This window comes from Moschus berezovskii, chromosome 3, assembly GCF_049115385.1.
Source record: "Moschus berezovskii isolate FMDL1 chromosome 3, NW_MosBer_1.0, whole genome shotgun sequence".
NCBI classification, from domain to species: Eukaryota; Metazoa; Chordata; class Mammalia; order Artiodactyla; family Moschidae; genus Moschus; species Moschus berezovskii.
In genome coordinates this window covers 6034055-6053799 of record NC_142462.1, presented here as the reverse complement: position 1 = coordinate 6053799, position 19745 = coordinate 6034055, and positions in this window count along the sequence as shown.

Here is a 19745-nt window from a genome sequence, read left to right as displayed (position 1 = left end):
TTTGGCATGGCCTATATTTGGGATTGGAATGAAAACTGACCTTTCCAGTCCTGTGGACATTGCTGAGTTTTCCAAATTTGTTGACGTACTGAGTGCAGCACTTTCACAGCATCATCTTTTAGGATTAGAAATAGCTCAACTGGAATTCCATCACTTCCACTAGCTTGGTTCGCAGTGATGCTTCTTAGGGCCCACATGATTTCACATTCCAGGATGTCTGGCTCTAGGTGAGTGACCACACCATTGATTATTTGGGTCGTGAAGATCTCTTTTGTACAGTTATTCTGTGTATTCCTGCCACCTCTTTTTAATATCTTCTGCTTCTGTGAGGTCCATATCATTTATGTCGTTTATTGTGTCCATCTTCACATGAAATGTGCCCTTGGTATCTCCAATTTTCGTAAAGAGATCTCTAGCCTTTCATATTCCATTGTTTCCCTCTATTCCTTTGCATCGATCGCTGAGGAAGGTGCTGTCATTTCTCCTTGCTATTCTTTGGAACTCTGCATTCATATGGGTATATTCTTACTTTTCTCCTTTGCCTTTCTCTTCTCTTCTATTCACAGCTATTTATAAGGTCTTCTCAGACAACCATTTTGCTTGTAATGGAATTCCGTTTGAGCTATTTCAAATCCTAAAAGATGATCCTGTGAAAGTGCTACACTCAATAAGCCAACAAATCTGGAAGATGTAGCAGTGTCCACAGGACGGGAAAAGGTCAGTTTTCCTTCTAATCCCAAAGAAACGCAATGCCAAAGAATGTGCAAACTACCACACAATTGCATTCATCTCACATGCTTGTAAAGTAATGCTCAAAATTCTCCAAGCCAGACTTCAGCAGTACGTGAACCATGAACTTCCTGATGTTCAAGCTGGATTTTAAAAAGGCAAAAGAACCAGAGATCAAATTGCCAACATCTGTTGGATCATAGAAAGAGCAAGAGAGTTCCAGAAAAAAAAAATCTACTTCTGTTTTGTTGACTAAGCCAAAGTCTTTGACTGTGTGGACCACAATAAACTGAAAAATTCTGAAAGAGATGGGAATAACAGACCATCTAACCTGCTGCTTGAGAAATCTGCATGCAGGTCAGAAAGCAACAGTTAGAACTGGACATGGACAACAGACTGGTTCCAAATCGGGAAAGGAGTATGTCAAGGCTGTATATTGTCACCCTGTTTATTTAACTTATGTGCAGAGTACATCATGAGAAGTGCTAGACTGGATGAAGCACAAGGTGGAATCAAGTTTGCTAGGAGAAATATTAATAATCTCAGATATGAAGATGACACCAACTTTACGGGAGAGAGTGAAGAATTAAAGAGCCACTTGATGAAAGTGAAAGAAGAGAGTGAAAATGTTGGCTTAAAGCTCAACATTCAGAAAACTAAGATAATGGCATCTGGTCCCATCACTTCAATAAAATAGATTGGGAAACAGTGGAAACAGTGACAGACTTTATTTTTGGGACGGCTCCAAATTCACCACAGATGGTGACTGCAGCCGTGAAATTAAAAGGCCCTTGCTTCTTGGAAGAAAAGATATGACCAAAGTAGAGTGTATATTCAAAAGCAGAGACATTACTTTACCAACAAAGGTCCGTCTAGTCAAAGCTATTTTCCCCCCCAGTGGTCACATATGGATATGAGAGTTGGACTATAAAGAAAGTTGAATGCCAAAGAATTTATGCTTTTGAACTGTAGTGTTGGAGAAGACTCTTGAGAGTACCTTGGACTGCAAGGAAATCCAACAAGTCCATCCTAAAGGAAATCAGTCCTGAATATTCATTGGAAGGATTGATGATGAATGGAAACTCCAATACTTTCACCACCTGATGTCAAGAACTGACTCATTTGAAAAGAAAAAGAAATTAAAGAAACAATTCCATTCACCATCACAACAAAAAGATTAAAATACTTAGGAATATACCTACCTAAAGAAACAAAAGAACTATATAACTATATATAGAAAACTATAAAAACTGGTGAAAGAAATCAAAGAGAACACAAATAGATGGAGAAATATACTGTGTTCATGGATCAGAAGAATCAATATAGTGAAAAAGATTATACTACCCAAAGCAATCTATATATTCAATCCAATTCCTATCAAGCTACCAACAGTATTTTTCACAGAACTAGAACAAATTATTTCACTGTTTGCATGGAAATAGAAAAAACCTCGAATAGCCAAAGCAATCTTGAGAAAGAAAAGTGGAACTGGAGGAATCAACCTTCCTGACTTGAGTCTCTACTGCAAAGCCACAGTCATCAAGACAGTATGGTGCTGACACAAAGACAGAAATATAGATCAATGGAGCAAAATAGAAAGCCCAGAGATAAATCCAAGCACTTATGGACACCTTTGGTAGAAAGTGAAGAGGAACTAAAAAGCCTCTTGTTGAAAGTGAAAGAGGAGAGTGAAAAGTTGGCTTGAAGCTCAACATTCAGAAAACAAAGGTCATGGTATCTGGTCCCATCACTTCATGGGAAATAGATGGGGAAACAGTGGAAATAGTGTCAGATTTTAAATTTTTGGACTTCAAAATCACTACAGATGCTGATTGCAGCCATAAAATTAAAAGACGCTTACTCCTTGGAAGGAAAGTTATGACCAACCTAGATAGTATATTGAAGAGCAGAGACATTACTTTGCCAACTAAGGTCCGTCTAGTCAAGGCTATGGTTTTTCCAGTGGTCGTGTATGGATGTGAGAGTTGGACTGTGAAGAAAGCTGATCGCCGAAGAATTGATGGTTTTGAACTGTGGTGTTGGAGAAGACTCTTGAGAGTCCCTTGGACTGCAAGGAGATCCAACCAGTCCATTCTGAAGGAGATCGATCCTGGGTGTTCATTGGAAGAACTGATGCTAAAGCTGAAACTCCAAAACTTTGGCCACCTCATGCAACGAGTTGACTCACTGGAAAAGACTCTGATGCTGGGAAGGATTGGGGGCGGGAGAAGGAGGCAACAACAGACAATAAGATGGCTGGATGGCATCACTGACTCGATGGACATGAGTTTGAGTGAACTCCGGGTTTTGGTGATGGACAGGGAGGCCTGGCGTGCTGTGATTCATGGGATCGCAAAGAGTCGGACACGACTGAGTGACTGAACTGAACTGAACTGATGGACACCTTATCTTCGACAAAGGAAGCAAAAATATACAATGGAGAAAAGACAATCACTTTAACAAGTCGTGATGGGAAAACTGGTCAACCACTTGTAAAAAAATGAATCTAGAACACTTTCTAACACCATACACAAAAATAAACTCAAAATGGATTAAAGATCTAAATACAAGGCCAGAAACTATAAAACTCCTAGAGGAAAACATGGGCAAAACCTTCTCCGCCATAAATCACAGCAGGATACTCCAAGATCCACCTCCCAGAATATTGGTAAAAAAGCAAAAATAAACAAATGGGACCTAATGAAAATTAAAAGCTTCTGCACAGCAAAGGAAATTATAAGCAAGGTGAAAAGACAGCCTTCAGAAAGGGAGAAAATAACACCAAACGAATCAACTGAAAAATAATTAATGTCAAAAATATACAAGCAACTCCTGCACCTTAATTCCGGAAAAATAAACGAGCCAACAAAACAATGGGCCAAAGAGCTAAACAGACATTTCTCCAAAGAAGACATACAGGTGGCTAACAAGCACATGAAAAGATGTTCAACATCACTCATTATCAGAGAAATGCAAATCAAAACCACAATAATGTACCATTTCCCGCCAGTCAGAATGGCTGCTATCCAAAAGTCCGCAAGCCATAAATGCTATAGGGGGTTTGGAGAAAAGGGAACCCTCTTACACTGTTGGTGGGAATTCAAATAGAACAACCAATATGGAGAACAGTGTGGAGATTCCTTTAAAAACTGGAAATAGAACTGCCATATGACCCAGCAATCCCACTGCTGGGCATACACACTGAGGAAACCAGAATTGAAAGAGACACGTGTACCCCAATGTTCATCGCAGCACTGTTTATAATAGCCAGGACATGGAAGCAACCTAGATGTCCATCAGCAGACGAATGGATAAGAAAGCTGTGGTATATATACACAATGGAATATTACTCAGCCATTAAAAATAATACATTTGAATCAGTTCTAATGGGGTGGATGGAACTGGAGCCTATTATACAGAGTGAAGTAGCCAGAAAGAAAAATACCAAAATAGGATACTAACGCATATATATGAAATTTAGAAAGATGGTAACGATAACCCTGTGTGGAGACAGCAAAAGAGACACAAATGTATAGAACAGTCTTTGGGACTCTGTGGGAGAGGATGAGGGTGGGATAGTTTGGGAGAATGGCATTGAAACATGTATATTATCATATGTGAAACTGATCACCAGTCCAGGTTTGATGCATGATATAGGATGCTCAGGGCTGGTGCACTAGGATGACCCAGAGGGATGGGATGGGAAGGGAGGTGGGAGGGAGGTTAAGGATGAGGAACACATCTATACCCCTGGTGTATTCATGTCAATATATGGCAAAACCACTACGATATTGTAAAGTAATTTGCCTCCAAAAAATAAATAAATAATATTTTTGGAATCCTGCAATATAAAATATATGTATTTCTTAAAATATTACTTACAAGGTCGACAATTACAACTCAAGTATATAATAAAGAGAATACCTTTAAAAAGAAAAAGAAAAGACCCAAATGCTGGGAAAGATTGAAGGCAGGAAGAGAAGGGGAGGACAGAGGATGAGATGGCTGAATGGCATCACTAACTCAGTGGACACGAGTTTTAGTAAACTCCAGGAGTTGGTGAAGGACAGGTAGGCCTGGTTTCTGCAGTCCATGGGGTCACAAAGAGTCGGACATGACTGAATGACTGAATTGAACTGACTGCTTTTGCCCTTATATATCATTTCATTTGTCTGTTCACAAAAGTGGATTTCTTAGTACCTGATTTCAGATTAGTTGTCCAATTTACAGCAGTGAAGTGAAAGAAATTCAAGCAATGTTTCTCATAAAAGTATGTAAGTGTATACATTTACAGTTGGATTCTCCCAAAGAAATAGATAAAATATTTGAAGAATTTGGATGAAAATGGAATTTTTTCCAGAAAATTCAAACCTGGTCAAGAATTTTAACCTAGGGTTCATGAGTAGGCCATATCCTCCAATTCTCTAAAACTATACTTGAATTTGTGGGTATCTGTTTCTCTCTTTTTTTCTTATTTAAAGAGACACAGAGCTTTCATCAGAATCTGAGTGGCATCTATGACAAAGAGGTGAAAGCACTTCTCAATAAGGTTTTAAAAATATCTAAGCAACAATTTCTGAGTTTTTTGAAAGTCCACTTTCTCTGTGGTCTGGGAAAATATATGTAGGTTTTATTCAAACAGAAAAGGCAAGCATCTGTCCATATTCCCTCAAACTCTATGTCATCTTAAAAGAGATTAATATTCAACAGTAATAAACTTGTTTGTTCTGTATTTTCTGGCAAATGGCAGGAATTCAACAACAGGAAACATTAGATGATGGCTTTTCTTGACTGACAAGTTTAATCATGGAGATGATATACACCCTTCATTATACAAATGTCCAGGCTGAAAGTTCCTTTACTATTTAAAGCTATCCATATTTTAAATGTCTAAGAAAAAATCCAATAATCTCATTTAACTCTTACAATAAAAATGATGACAAAAACTCTTCTCAAAATGAAATAGAAGAAGATTGCTTCTAGTATTAGCAGAACAGGGCATTTGAACAGGTCTCACCAAATATGTAACTGGAAAGCAAAAGAAAATATTGTAAATGAAAACAAAGTAAAGATGGTAAATAATTATGTAATTGAGACTCTGAAGAAGAAACAAATTTGGAGAGATAAACCTTGATTCTCAGGGTGTTCCTTGAGGAATCTGCTCATCACAGAGGGGGCTGCAGAGAAGCTGGGAAGATAATCACATGTTCGAAAGACTCAGAAGGCTTGGACAAAAAGCAATCAGGATTCAGAAACCACTGAGAGGGAAGAACTCGCTGGTATTCTGAAGGGTTTCACCAAAGGGAACAGTCTTCAAAGTGTGGCTCCAGGCTTCTACGGTTATTTTTCCTCACCTAAGTCTCAGAATGAAATACAGAGAAACAAATGATGAAAAATGCAGAAGACATCGAATACACATAAATTGGAGTCCTGGTGTCTAAAAAATGAGACTGGAGCAGAAACAATATTTGTAAAGATAACAAAGGATATTGTACTGTGGATTTAACAAGCACAACAGACCACATGTAGGATAAATAAAAAGAAAAGCATACCTAATGCTGAAAAGCAAAGTCAAAAGGAAAACTGTGAAAGCAGATGGAGAAAAAGAAAAGACATGTTACTTCAAAGGAGCGACTGAGACTGACAACGTAACTACTAAGCTAGTCAAAACAGAAAACAGAATAACAGAAAAATCCTTTAAAATATAAGTGAAGATAGGAAAAGAAAGAAATGTGAAGACAGAACAAGTGATAAAAACAGCAAACCATAGTAACATGGTAAATTGAAACCCAAATACATGAGTAAACATATTGACTGGAAATGCTTTCTATACTCCAATTAAAAGCCAATGAAATTCAGACTGAAATCAACGCTTTCAGAAAGCAAAGATTTGCTTGGTAAAATCACACCTAAAAAAATGAAGAAATTAAAAGGACAAAAGAAGATATATCAAAAAGGTCTTTAAGGGAAAACCAAATAAGCACTAGATAGAAGGAAGTTTGTCATGTGACAGGGCTGGGAGTAAGGTGAGGCAAGTGAGTCACCAGGCACATTTAAGGAGGGACTCACTCTTGGCTTCCAACCCTCCACAATTTGAGCTTGAGGATTTCCTTAAATTTACTACCCAAAGTGCCTCAATTGATTCATCCTAGTCTCAGCTCTGTCAGAAGATAAAATAGTTCTAAATTTTTATGCATCTAATAACTTAACTTTAAAATAGTAAAGCAAAATTTGATAAGATTAAAGGAGAAAACGATATCTACAATTATAATTGGGAGTATTAGTGTATTTTCTGTAATCAAGTGAACAGTAAAAACAATCAATAAAAATTTAATGTGTGAAAAATATAACTAACAAGCTTAATCTAAGTAGTGTATATAGAAACCACACTACTTCATATGTATTCATCTAAATATATACACGAAATTTAAAAATTCACCATGTACTGAGCCATCAAGTAATTCTCAACAAATTTAAAGAATTTAAAATATCCAAAGTATATTCTCTAACAACAGTGCAATCAAGCTAATAATCAATATGCAAAATTTAACACATCCTTGAAAATAAAAACTGGACTTCAAATAATCCATGAGTAAAATAAGAAGTAAAAAGGGAAGTTAAAAAGTACTCTGATGTGAATAATAAAACTTACTCATATTTAAACAAGTGGGGATGCATGTCTTTTCTTCCTTTTCTAAATCTAGCTTTAACATCTGGAAATTCTCTCTTCTTGTACCGTTGAAACCTACCTTAAAAGATTTTGAGCATTACTTTGTTAGCTTGTGAAACTGGTGCAATTGTATGGTAATTTTGGGCAAGACCAAAGAACAGTCTTTGGCATTGCCTTCTTTGGGATTGGAATCAAAAGTGACCTTTTCCAGTCCTGTGGCCACTGCTGAGTTTTCCAAATTTGTTGGTATATTGAATGCAACACTTAAACAGCATCATCTTTTAGGACTTGAAATACCTCAGGTGGAATTCCATCATCTCCACTAGCTTTGTTTATAGTAAAGTTTCCTAAGGTCCACTTGACAGCACACCCTTGGATGTCTCATTCTAGGTGAGTGACCACACCATCATGGTTATCCGGGAAATTAAGACCTTTTTTGTATAATTCTTTTCTGTATTCTTGCCACTTTTTCTTAATCTCTTCTACTTCTGTTCCGTTCCGTTCCGTTCCATCGCTCAGTCGTGTCCAACTCTTTGCGACCGCGTGAACTGTAGCCTACCAGGCTTCTCCATCCATGGGATTCTCCAGGCAAGAATACTGGAGTGGGTTACCATTTCCTTCTCCAGGGGATCTTCCCGACCCAGGAATCGAACCCGGATCTCCCGCATTGGAGGCAGACGCTTTACCTCTGAGGCACCAGGGAAAAGGTCCTTGCTATTTCTGTCCTTTTTTGTGTCCATCTTTGCATGAAATATTCTCTTGGTAGCTCCAATTTTCTTGAAGAGATCTCTGGCATTTCTTTTTTATTGTTTTCCTCCATTTTATGTAATCACAACTATCATGTGTATGTTACCAAAACGTCAATTATGTTTTATCTCAAATGTCCTAATTAAGGTTAAGGAATTAGTGATAATTTTCTGTTTTTTGCTATTTTTTTCAAACAACTTTTTAAATCAGATAAAACAAGACATTACTTGTAAAAACTTGAGTATTTTGGATTCTAGCTAACAGAAGAGTGGGGTTTCCCTGTTGGCTCAGAGATAAAGAATCCACCAACGAAGAAGACACAGGAGATGCAGATTTGATCCCTGGGTCAGGAAGATTTCCCTGGAGAAGCAAGTGGTAATCCACTCCAATATTCTTGCCTGGAGAATCCCATGGACAGAGGGGACTGGTGGGCTTTATTCCGTGGGGCCACAAAGAGTTGGACACAACTGAGTGAAGAGCTTGTGCTATGAGCTGGCTTTGAAGCTCCCTGTGCACTGACTTTGTACAACAGGATTGTTATATTTGATGGGCCCCATGGGCACGCCCCTTTTGGGATGCACTAGTATGCACTCAGATTCTCTGCTTCTACACTGGAAATAGTGCCCACCTTTGCTTCCCTCTAGAACTCCTGGAAAAGGCAAAATCAGACACACATACTGGGAACCGTGATCCCTGACAGGTATAAATACATCCAGTCCATCACCCAGATAGAACCTGGCAGAACCGAGGGAAGAGCTAACAGCTGGGATTATGTAGCTGCTCTCAGAGAGACCTAGGAGGCTGACATGGAAGACAGAATGGGCTCCTCACAAACCCACTGTCTTCAACTTGATGTGTCATCCCTTCCCTCAGACAGAAGAGGGGAGCAAACTCCATCACTCAGGGCTCTGTTCCCACCCCAAATCTACGCCTCTGTGGTTTCCTGGTGACACATCAGCTTTCAGGATTTGGCAGCCTGAGAACTAAAAAGCTGGGCTTTCGTGGTCTGTGATAATAAGATCGCTCCACTTGGCCACTATTTTTAGAACATCATTATGTGCTGATTTGCACACAAGGGAACAAAAACACAAAAATTCCTTGCCCTTAAGAGCTTCAAGTCTTGTGGGAAAAACAAAGGGTCAACAATATGTATAAAAATAAGTAAATTATGCAGTGTTATGAGGAAATAAGAAGTATGAGAGGAAATTATTATAAGAGGAATGGGATGAGTCAGTGGGAGGAGAAGTTGAAATAGAAATCATTTAAATGGGGATATCAGGATAAAACTTACTCAGAAGATGACTAGAACCATTTGACTTTTCAAGAACCTAAAAGTCTTAAGTTCCCTCCCTGACTTAGAGGATTTCTGGCAGCATAAAACAGCCTAGACACTTCAAATGCCCTTTATTTAAGCTATTCTTTCAGGATTTTAGTATAGATATTTGTGTCAGGTAAGTAAACCCCCAGAAATATTTTACCTTAGTCAAACAAACCAGCACTTCTTCAACGAATCCTCTGACAACTCCACATTGCCATTTGTAAGAGGTTCATGCTAATTGCAGTTACACCCAGCACTAGCACTAGAAGCCCACGGGTACTCCAATCATTGACAAATTTCACAAAATAAAGTTTCTGGATCAGGAAGTAAATTTAGGTGAATGAAAAATCATTTATCAGAAAGTCTAATATGTATTTTACCTCATCAGCTAAATTGTTCCAAAACCTACCAAAATGAAATGGTATCAGCTTTTAGCATCTCTAATATACTCCTTTATTGCAGACAGTTTTTTGAACCACATTTAAACCACAAGGTTGGAGTTGCCATGAGTTGCATTTTATCAGCTCAAATGAGGGTGCCTTTTTTGCCATACAAATTAGAGCAATTACTTCAACTCCAGCTGTGATAGTTCAGGGAGAATGATTGCATATATATTATTCAAAAAAAAAAAAAAAAGAAGAAGAAGAAAGAGAAAGGAAAAAAAAAGAAAAAAGAAAAAATCACAGTAGGATTTTGAAATGCAGTGCTTAGTCTTTGTGTGTGTGTGTTTAATCCAACTATTTAGTAGTAATTTATTGCCCTATTACTTTCACACTTTGCTGAATTCAGAAAGTCTATACTTGTCATGTTTACAACTAAAAATACTTAAAATCCTTTTTCTGTACTGAAACTTTAAAAATGCCATAAAGCAAGATGTTGTGCTGTGCTTAGTCACTCAGTCGTGTTTGAGTCTTTGCGACCCTATGGACTGTAGCCTGCCAGGCTCCTCTTCCTGTGGGCATTCTCCAGGTAAGAATACCGGAGTGGGTTGTTATTCCCTCCTTCAGGGGATCTTCCCAACCCAGGGATCAAATGTAGGTCTCCCGCACTGCAGGTGGGATAAATCATGGTAGACATCAATTAAAAGCTGCTGATTGCAAACTATTACATGAAAAAGATTTAAACTATCCTCCTGCAAAGAAATAAAGGAAAACAATAGATTGGGAAAGTCCAGAGATCTCTTCAAGAAAATTATAGATACCAAGGGAACACTTCATGCAAATATGGGCACAACAAAGGACAGAAATGGTATGGACTTAACAGAAGCAGAAGATATTAATGAGTGGCAATAATACCCAGAACTATTCAAAAAAAGTCTTCAAGTCTTATATAATCATGATGGTGTGATCGTTAACCTGGAGCCTGACATCCTGGAATGTGAAGTCAAGTGGGCCTTAGGAAGCAACATTATGAACAAAGCTAGTGGAGGTGATAGAATTACAGTTGAGCTATTTCAAATCCTAAAAGATGATGCTGTGAAAGTGCTTCACTCAATAGGCCATCAAATTGGAAGATGTAGCAGCGTCCACTAGACTGGAAGAGGTCAGTTTTCATTCCAATCTTAAAGAAAGTCAATGTCAAAGAATGTAAAAACTACCACACAATTGCATTCATCTCAAAGTCTTAACATACTCCTATGCAGGTCGGGAAGCAACAGTTAGAACTGGGTATGGAACAACAAACTGGTTCCAAATAGGAAAAGGAGTACTTCAGGGCTGTATATTGTCACCCTGCTTATTTAACTTATATGCAGAATACATCAAGAAAAATGCTGGGCTCGATGAAGCACAAACTGGAATCAAGATTTCCCGAAGAAGCATCAATAACCTCAGTTATGCAGATTACACCACCCTTCTGGCAGAAAGTGAAGAAGAACTAAAGAGCCTCTTGATGAAAGTGAAAGAGGAGAGTGAAAAAGTTGGCTTAAATCTCAACATTCAGAAAATTATGATCATGGCATCTGGTCCCATCACTTCAAACAAGTAGATTGGGAAACAGTGGAAACAGTGACAGACTTTATTTTTTCAGGGGCTTCAAAGTCACTGCAGATGGTGATTGCAGTCATGAAATTAAAAGATGATTACTCCTTGGAAGAAAAGTTATGACCAACCTATACAGCATAATAAAAAACAGAGACATTACTTTTGCCAACAAAGGTCTGTCTAGTCAAAGTTATGGTTTTTCCAGTTGTCATGTATAGATGTGAGAGTTGGACTGTAAAGAAAGCCGAGCACTGAATAACTGATGCTTTTGAAAGGAAATCCATCCAGTCCATACTAAAGGAAATCAGTCCTGAATAGTCATTGGAAGGACTGATGCTGAAGCTCAAACTCCAATACTTTGGCCACCTGATGAAAATAACTGACTCATTTGTAAACGACTCTGATACTGGGAAAGATTGAAGGCAGAAGGAGAAGAGGAGGGTAGAGGATGAGATGGCTAGAGGGCACTACCGACTCAGTGGACATGAGTTTGAGTAAACTCCGGGAGTTGGCAATGGACATGGAGGCCTGACATGCTGCAGTCCATAGGGTCACAAAGAGTTGGACACTACTGAGTGACTGCACAACTCAACTAAGCTTCCTTATAGTTCAATATCATATGTACAATAAATGCTTCAGCCCTTGGCCATCTATGTTGCATACTATATGATCTGTCTCAAAGAGTTTCTCAAAATATGGATAGAGTTTCTTGCTAAGTGCCTTTCCTCACCAACTTCCCTCTAGTATTTTTCTACATGCAGACTCAGTTGCTCAGTTGTATCTGACTCTGCAACCCCATGGATTATAAATATATAGGGTTATCATTTCAACATTCTTCCAGAGGATCTTCCCAACCCAGGACTCGAACCCGCATCTCCTGTGGCTCCAACATTAGCAGGTGGAATTTTTACCACTGAGCTATCTGGGAAGTCCCATTTTTTCCACACAAAACCAGATTAAAGGGAAGTTCAGGAAGGCCTGCAGCCTGCACTGAAATATTTCAAGTAATATAGAAAGTAGAAAATGAAATTCCTTTTCAACTGTCATGTATAAAAAGGAATTTCAATTTTATATGACTCTATAATTAGAAACAATTTTGCTTTCAAAATTTTGAAATTCACCTTTCTCTTTACATTAAAATAAAAATTCAAATTAAAGAAATGAAAATTACATCCATTCACATGTCACTTCTACTTTTACTTAAGGTTCTGTCACAAAATTGAAGCTGAACCAAATCCAACAGATAAATGCAAAGTCATGGTCAGTGAAACAGGGACTGCTTCTTGAGACAGGAGAGACAAAGCAACGTGGCAACCCCCAAGGGAAGGGATCCAGCTCCCCAACTCCCATTTTTGTTTTAAAGAGCAGCAGGAGTACAGAGAGATGACAACTAACTCAGCAAAACTGAGAGAGAACTCTTTAGTCTTCCGAAAGCAGTGGTTTTTCTGTGCACTGCTGGAGCTTCACTTCTGAGGTAAACCCTCAGTTGTACATGTCCAGGGACAAAAAGAGGAAAAAGAAAAACATGCTCTAATTCCTGGTGAAATGAACAGAATCTGTATACAAATGTCATTTACAAATCATTGATTTATGCATCTATATGTGTGGTTAACTATGAGTCGATACCAATTGGTTATAATCTAGTAGAAGATCAGTTCTGCATTGTGTGACCAGCAGTGATTATAAAGGAAGCATGCTGCCACCAATCAACAACCCTGCAAAACAATTCCTACAGGGATGAACGAAAATTTCAAGATTGAGTTTCCCCAGGTGTGATTCTGTTAAAATTCAGAGTCATTATTCTAGGAGCTTGTGGTTTTTCACAGGCAGTTTTTAAAACCACACAGCATTCTGAAACACTTGATCTTGCTGCTATGTTAAAGAATTCTTTAAGCCTGATAGAAATTTGTCAAGTGTAGGCATTAATTAAAAACAACAACAACACTTTATGAGATTCTCTCTTATTTAAGAAGAATATCAGAGGTATCAGAGGTGGATATTTCATTTCTCTCTCTCCAATCTCAGTTTATTTCTTTAAATTTGGGTGTATCAATGCTCTTTCAGAAAAAAAAAAAAAAAAGCTAATTCTCGAGAACAAAGCATTAAGTATCAGTGACCTTTCTAATGGGGCAGAAAAATATATCAAAATTATGAGTTACACTATGTTGATATCCTTTGTACAATCAACTAAACAATTATCTTTTATAAAAATAGTATGATATTTAAATTTGACCTTTCTATTTGAATATCAGAAGTGGCTCAACTCAGTGGAAAAGTAGCAAACATCAAGATTATATTACCTGAGACCTAACCAGTAAAATGTGCCCTTCAATCAGATGCCGTAAATTACATCTTGAGTATCATAAGGAAATTGTAATATGAATATTTATAAATCATTAAAAATGCAATCTGTCTTCTCAAGCTATATATGAAATGGAATGAGATAAAGTATATGGTATATCTCATACTGGAAGGAAACCTAGAATAATTTTCACTGGATGGAGAATGGTGGCATGTTATTATGATAAAAAATTTTCCCAAACTACCATTAATGTCTAATACAGAGAAAATATAGCAAGCATTATTATTAGATTAAATAACAGAAACAAAAAAATAGAACTGATTGTGTGAGAAAGGATAGTTTAAATATAGGAATTAATTATAATTATAAAGCTAATTATCAGTGAAGCAGCTGGCAAGGGAAATTTACTTTCATCACTATCAAAACTGTCTTCAGCTCTTTAAAGACATTCTTTTGTAAAAATATTTGATTACATTGCTTAGTAACTTGCCAATTTTCCTATTAAAAAAGAAAGCTAACAACCTTTGAGTGTTCCTTCTACTATAACAAAAATAGCATTATTTTATTAAATATGATTAATAATAAAATTAGCTAATCTCCAGGTTTTTTCCAATTTACTTCCAAGTTTTAGCATATTAATAGCTCTAGAAACCAAAAGTTTATTTAGAAAAAATGAATAGCTGTGTGAAATAACACTTTTGGTACAGAGGAAACATGATACACATGTAAATATTATAGCAGAGAGTGTGAGAGTTCTTCTCCATTAACCCAGAACAAAAAATATAATAGGACATCCCTGTGACTCAGCCAATTTGCACCTGCCAATTTGCTCAGCCAATTTGCACCTGCCAATGCAAGAGATACAGGAGATGCAGCTTTTGTCCCTGCTTCAGGAAGACCCCTGAAGGAGGAAATGGCAGCTCACTCAAGTATTATTGTCTGAGAAATCCAATGGACAGAGGAGCCTGGCAGGCTACAGTCCATGGAGTCCTAAAAGAATCAGATATGACTTAGCAACTAAACAACAGCAACAAAAACTATAACAACAAAATTGCCTACACAGGGAGAATTAATAAATAAGCTCATTTCAATCTGTTCCTTAAATAAAGGATGCTTTATGTGTAAAATAGTATTATCTGAAGACAAAGGTATATTTGGTCATCAGGTAAATATAGAGAAGAAACGAATTAATACTATAGGAAAAATGGACATTTTCAACCTGTGTGAGCTGGGCTCCTTCCTGTTGAAACTTTCAAATATTTTTTTGCCTCTATTTCCATTTTATTCTGTCATTTCAAGTTGTAATTTTAAAGAAAGATCATTTCTTAGTGGTTAGCATAATGGGATGTCATGATACAATAATTAACAGAAGAATTTGAGGCCTTGAGATGGAGAGAAATCTAAGACACAATCCTTAGTAATAAATCTTGTAACTTAGATTGGGCCCATATCAGCTTAAAGTTTCAGAGATAGGACACACACAAAATTATCTATGACCTGCATTTGTTGAATGCTTCTAGGTGCAAGGTCCTCCACTAATTACTGCAAATAAAAGGCCAAGAAAGACTCAGTGCCTCTTAGTGACTGTCAAGACAATTGCAGCAAGTAAGGAGATCACTAGAGTTCTTAGTGGAACACTAGTGATTCAAAGCAGTGTCTCCCTGAACAGCAAAATTGGCGAAGTTTTCAGCTACGGGCACCTGCATATTCACAAAGATATTTGAGTAGAGGAGAATTCAGCCTAGAAAAGAGGCAAAGTTCCATAGAGGCCAAGGTTTAGTGATTGAAGTCAGGAGGGTCTGCATCATTGTTCCATCCTTCACCTGATGAGGGCCATGGCTCCTGCAGAACTCAAAGATATATTATTATGTATAACCCTTGAGGAGGAACTAAGACTCTGCATTGTGGCTGCATTGTTGTTTGACTGCCTTTGCTTTGTTCCTGCATTCCTTTGTTCTCTTAAGATTATTAATTACTGAGACCTGTTTAAGGGCAAGCACTGTGACCCGGCTTGGATCCCAAAATGACTTCTCTTCTGTCAATAAAGCCATTCCTGGTTCTGTCTCTTTCTGGGGACCCCTACCCTGTCTGCTTACAGGAAGAACATTGGTCAAGAGGAGGAAGGCTTGGGCTGAGGTCTGGGTCAATGCTCTTGGCCTGAGAGAGAATAAAGGCACAAATTGGGACTTGAGATATCTCTCTCCCATCCTGAAAGAAGCAATTGGGAGTTTGCTTGTTCTTATTAATCCTCAGATATTATTTATGGTCTAGATATGGTGTTAGGTTTATTTATTTATTTTGCCATTTTTACAATAGCGTATATTATAACATGTTTTAGACACTGGACAGACATTGTAATCTCCCCCTCAGCATAAAAAAGCATGGTTTTATCAGTTCTCAATAACTTGCATCTTATGCAAGTTACTGCATTTCAATTGGCTGTACCTTTCAGTGAATAGCATTCCAGGTTTATATTGTTGCTGTAACAAATTACTGAGTGATTTGTGACTCAAAACAATACAAATTTATTATCCTACAGTCTGAAAGTCAGAAGTCTGTGAAGGGTTCCGCTAAACTGAAATCAAGATGTCATCAAGAGGGTTGAATTCTCTTTGGAGGTTGAGGAGAACATACTGTCTCTTGCCTTCCTCATTGTCTAGAAGCTTCCACCTTCCTTGTTTCAGCCCCTCCCTCAGGTCACTCCTATTTCTGCTTCTTTGACTCCAAATCTCCTGCTTCCCTCTTCCTTGTAAGGACCCTTATGATTGCATTGAGCCCACCCATATATCCCAGAATAATTTCTCCTTCTCAAGATCCTTAACTTGCTCACATCTTAAAATCCATTTTGCCATGTCATGAAAATAATAATAAATGGTCTTTGTCCTCAGTTCTTGACACATAGCTCCTAAAACCCTTGGAATCTCTACAATGAAGAATATCTCCTTATATCAATAAAACATCTATTGAATGGAGGGCCTAAAGAACTTCAAGATGGGGGCTGGGTATCAGAAAGATCAAACCAATTGTATTAGTCAGAGTTCTTCAGGAAAACAGAACCAATAGGATCCACAGAGATATATCAATATGTAGGACAGATTTGTTATAGGAACTGTCTGGCATGTCAAGAAGTTCCCTAGTTTGCTTCTTCTGTAAGTTGGAAAATCAGAAAAGCTGGTGGTACAATTCAGTCTGAGTCTGAAGGCATGAGAACAAGGAACTCTGCTGTCCCAGGTCAGGAGAAGATGGACATCCCACCTTCAGGGGAGAGAAGGAATTCACTGTTCTTTCACCTTTGTATTCTATTTGTAGATTGGATTATACTCATTTACCTCATCTGATGAGAGTTGATCTCTTTACTCAATCTGCTGAATCAAGCCCTAATCTCTTCCAGAAACATCCCAATAGACCCACATAGGAAGAAAGTTTTACCAACTATATTCAATTCAGTTCAGTTCAGTTGCTCAGTTGTGTCCGACTCTTTGCGATCCCATGAATCACAGCATGCCAGGCCTCCCTTTCCATCACCAAACTTGGGAATTCACTCAAACTCATGTCAATTGAGTCCGTGATGCCATCCAGCCAGCTCATTCTGTCGTCCCCTTCTCCTCCTGTGACAAAACCTTCTCAGCATAACAGTTTTTTCCCGTGAGTCAACTCTTCACATGAGGTGGCCAAAGTATTGGAGTTTCAGCTTTAACATCAGTCCTTCCAGTGAACACCCAGGACTGATCTCCTTTAGAATGTACTGGTTGGATCTCCTTGCAATCCAAGGGACTCTCAAGAGTCATCCCCAACATCACAGTTCAAAGCATCAATTTTTTGGCGATCAACCCTCTTCACAGTCCAACTCTCACATCCATACATGACCACGGGAAAAACCATAGCCTTGACTAGACGGACTTTTGTTGGCAAAGTAATGTCTCTGCTTTTCAATAAGCTATCTAGGTTGGTCATAACTTTCCTTCCAAGGAGTAAGCGTCTTTTAATTTCATGGCTGCAATCCGCATCCGCAGTGATTTTGGAGCCCCAAAAAATAAAGTCTGACACTGTTTCCACTGTTTCCCCATCTATTTCACATGAAGTGATGGGACCGGATGCCATGATCTTAGTTTTCTGAATGTTGAGCTTCCAGTCAACCTTTTCACTCTCCTCTTTCACTTTCAAAAAGAGGCTTTTGAGTTCCTCTTCACTTTCTGCCATAAGCGTGGTGTCGTCTGCATATCTGAGGTTATTGATATTTCTCCCAGCAATCTTGATTCCAGCTTGTGCTTCTCCCAGCCCAGCGTTCCTCATGATGTACTCTGCATATAAGTTAAATGAGCAGGGTGACAATATACAACCTTGATGTACTCCTTTTCCTATTTGGAACCAGTCTATTGTTACATGCCCAGTTCTAACTGTTGCTTCCTGACCTGCATACAGGTTTCTCAAGAGGCAGGTCAGGTGGTCTGGTATTCCCATCTCTTGAAGAATTTTTCACAGTTTATTGTGATCCACACAGTCAAAGGCTTTGGCATAGTCAATGAAGCAGAAATAGATGTTTTTTCTGGAACTCTCTTGCTTTCTCCATGATCCAGCGGATGTTGGCAATTTTATCTATGGTGCCTCTAACTTTTCTAACCTGGAGAGGGAAACGGTAACCCACTCCAGTATTCTTGCCTGGAGAATCCCATGGACGGAGAAGCCTGGTAGGCTACAGTCCATGGGGTCGCAAAGAGTCGGACACGACTGAGCGACGGAACGGAACGGAACTATTCTAAAACCAACTTGAACATCTGGAAGTTCACAGTTCACATATTGCTGATGCCTGGCTTGGAGAATTTTGAGTATGACTTTACTAGCATGTGAGATGAGTGCAATTGTGCAATAGTTTAAGCATTCTTTGGCATTGCCTTTCTTTGGGATTGGAATGAAGACTGACCTTTTCCAGTCCTGTGGCCACTGCTGAGTTTTCCAAATTCGCTGGCATATTGAGTGCAGCACTTTCACAGCATCATCTTTCAGGATTTGAAATAGCCCAACTGGTATTCCATCACCTCCACTAGCTTTGTTTGTAGTGACGCTTTCTAAGGCCTACTTGACTTCACTTTCCAAGATATCTGGCTCTAGTTGAGTGATTACACCATCGTGATTATCTTGGTCATGAAGATCTTTTTTTGTACAGTTCTTCTGTGTATTTTTGCCACCTCTTCTGCTTCTGTTAGGTCCATACCATTTGGAGGTCTGTTATTCTGCCTACCACAGTCCTCCCTTTAGGCTCCCTAAAATTCATGCCACCACACATCAAAATGCATTCATCTCATTTCAACATCCCCTAATAATTCAGGCCTTAAAGCAGTCAATTTAAAGTCCTAAATATCTATTGATAAGTCTCAACAACTCAAAACTCCCCAATCTCATCATGTCAGTCATTAAATCTGGGATGGTTGAGGATCTCAGTAAAAATTCATCCTGAGACACATTCCTTGCCCTCGGTGATCATCTATAATTCTGGAAATAAGTTATATGCTCCCAAAGTAAAATTCTGAACTAGGCATAGGATAACAGTTACAGACATTCCCATTCAGAAAAGAACACTGAGAGAAAAAAAAAAAAAATCAATAACCAGTCTCAAGTAATTTTGAAATCCACATTAGTTCACAATAGTATTTAGAGCCTGGAAATAATTCTCTGTAATCTGTGGCTTCATGTGTTTATAGTGAATAAGTTTTATCAGCATATTTCCTGCCTATGGAGTTTGGTGAATCTGACACTCCTCTTTTTCTCCTCTCTGCTGTCCTTTTCAGACCAAATAGTCAGTGATTTTGCCGTACAAAATTCTCAAAACCTTGTGAATTTCCTTTGTGTGTTACTCAGCTACCCTTCATTAAATAAGCAACTCTAGTACAGGTCTTTCTCAGATGATCACATCCCTGCCTTGGCTTCTGCAAAGATGGCTGAATGGACCTGTGAACAAATGCCTATCTCTTCAAGGAGCCCTCTGTATGCCAAATTACT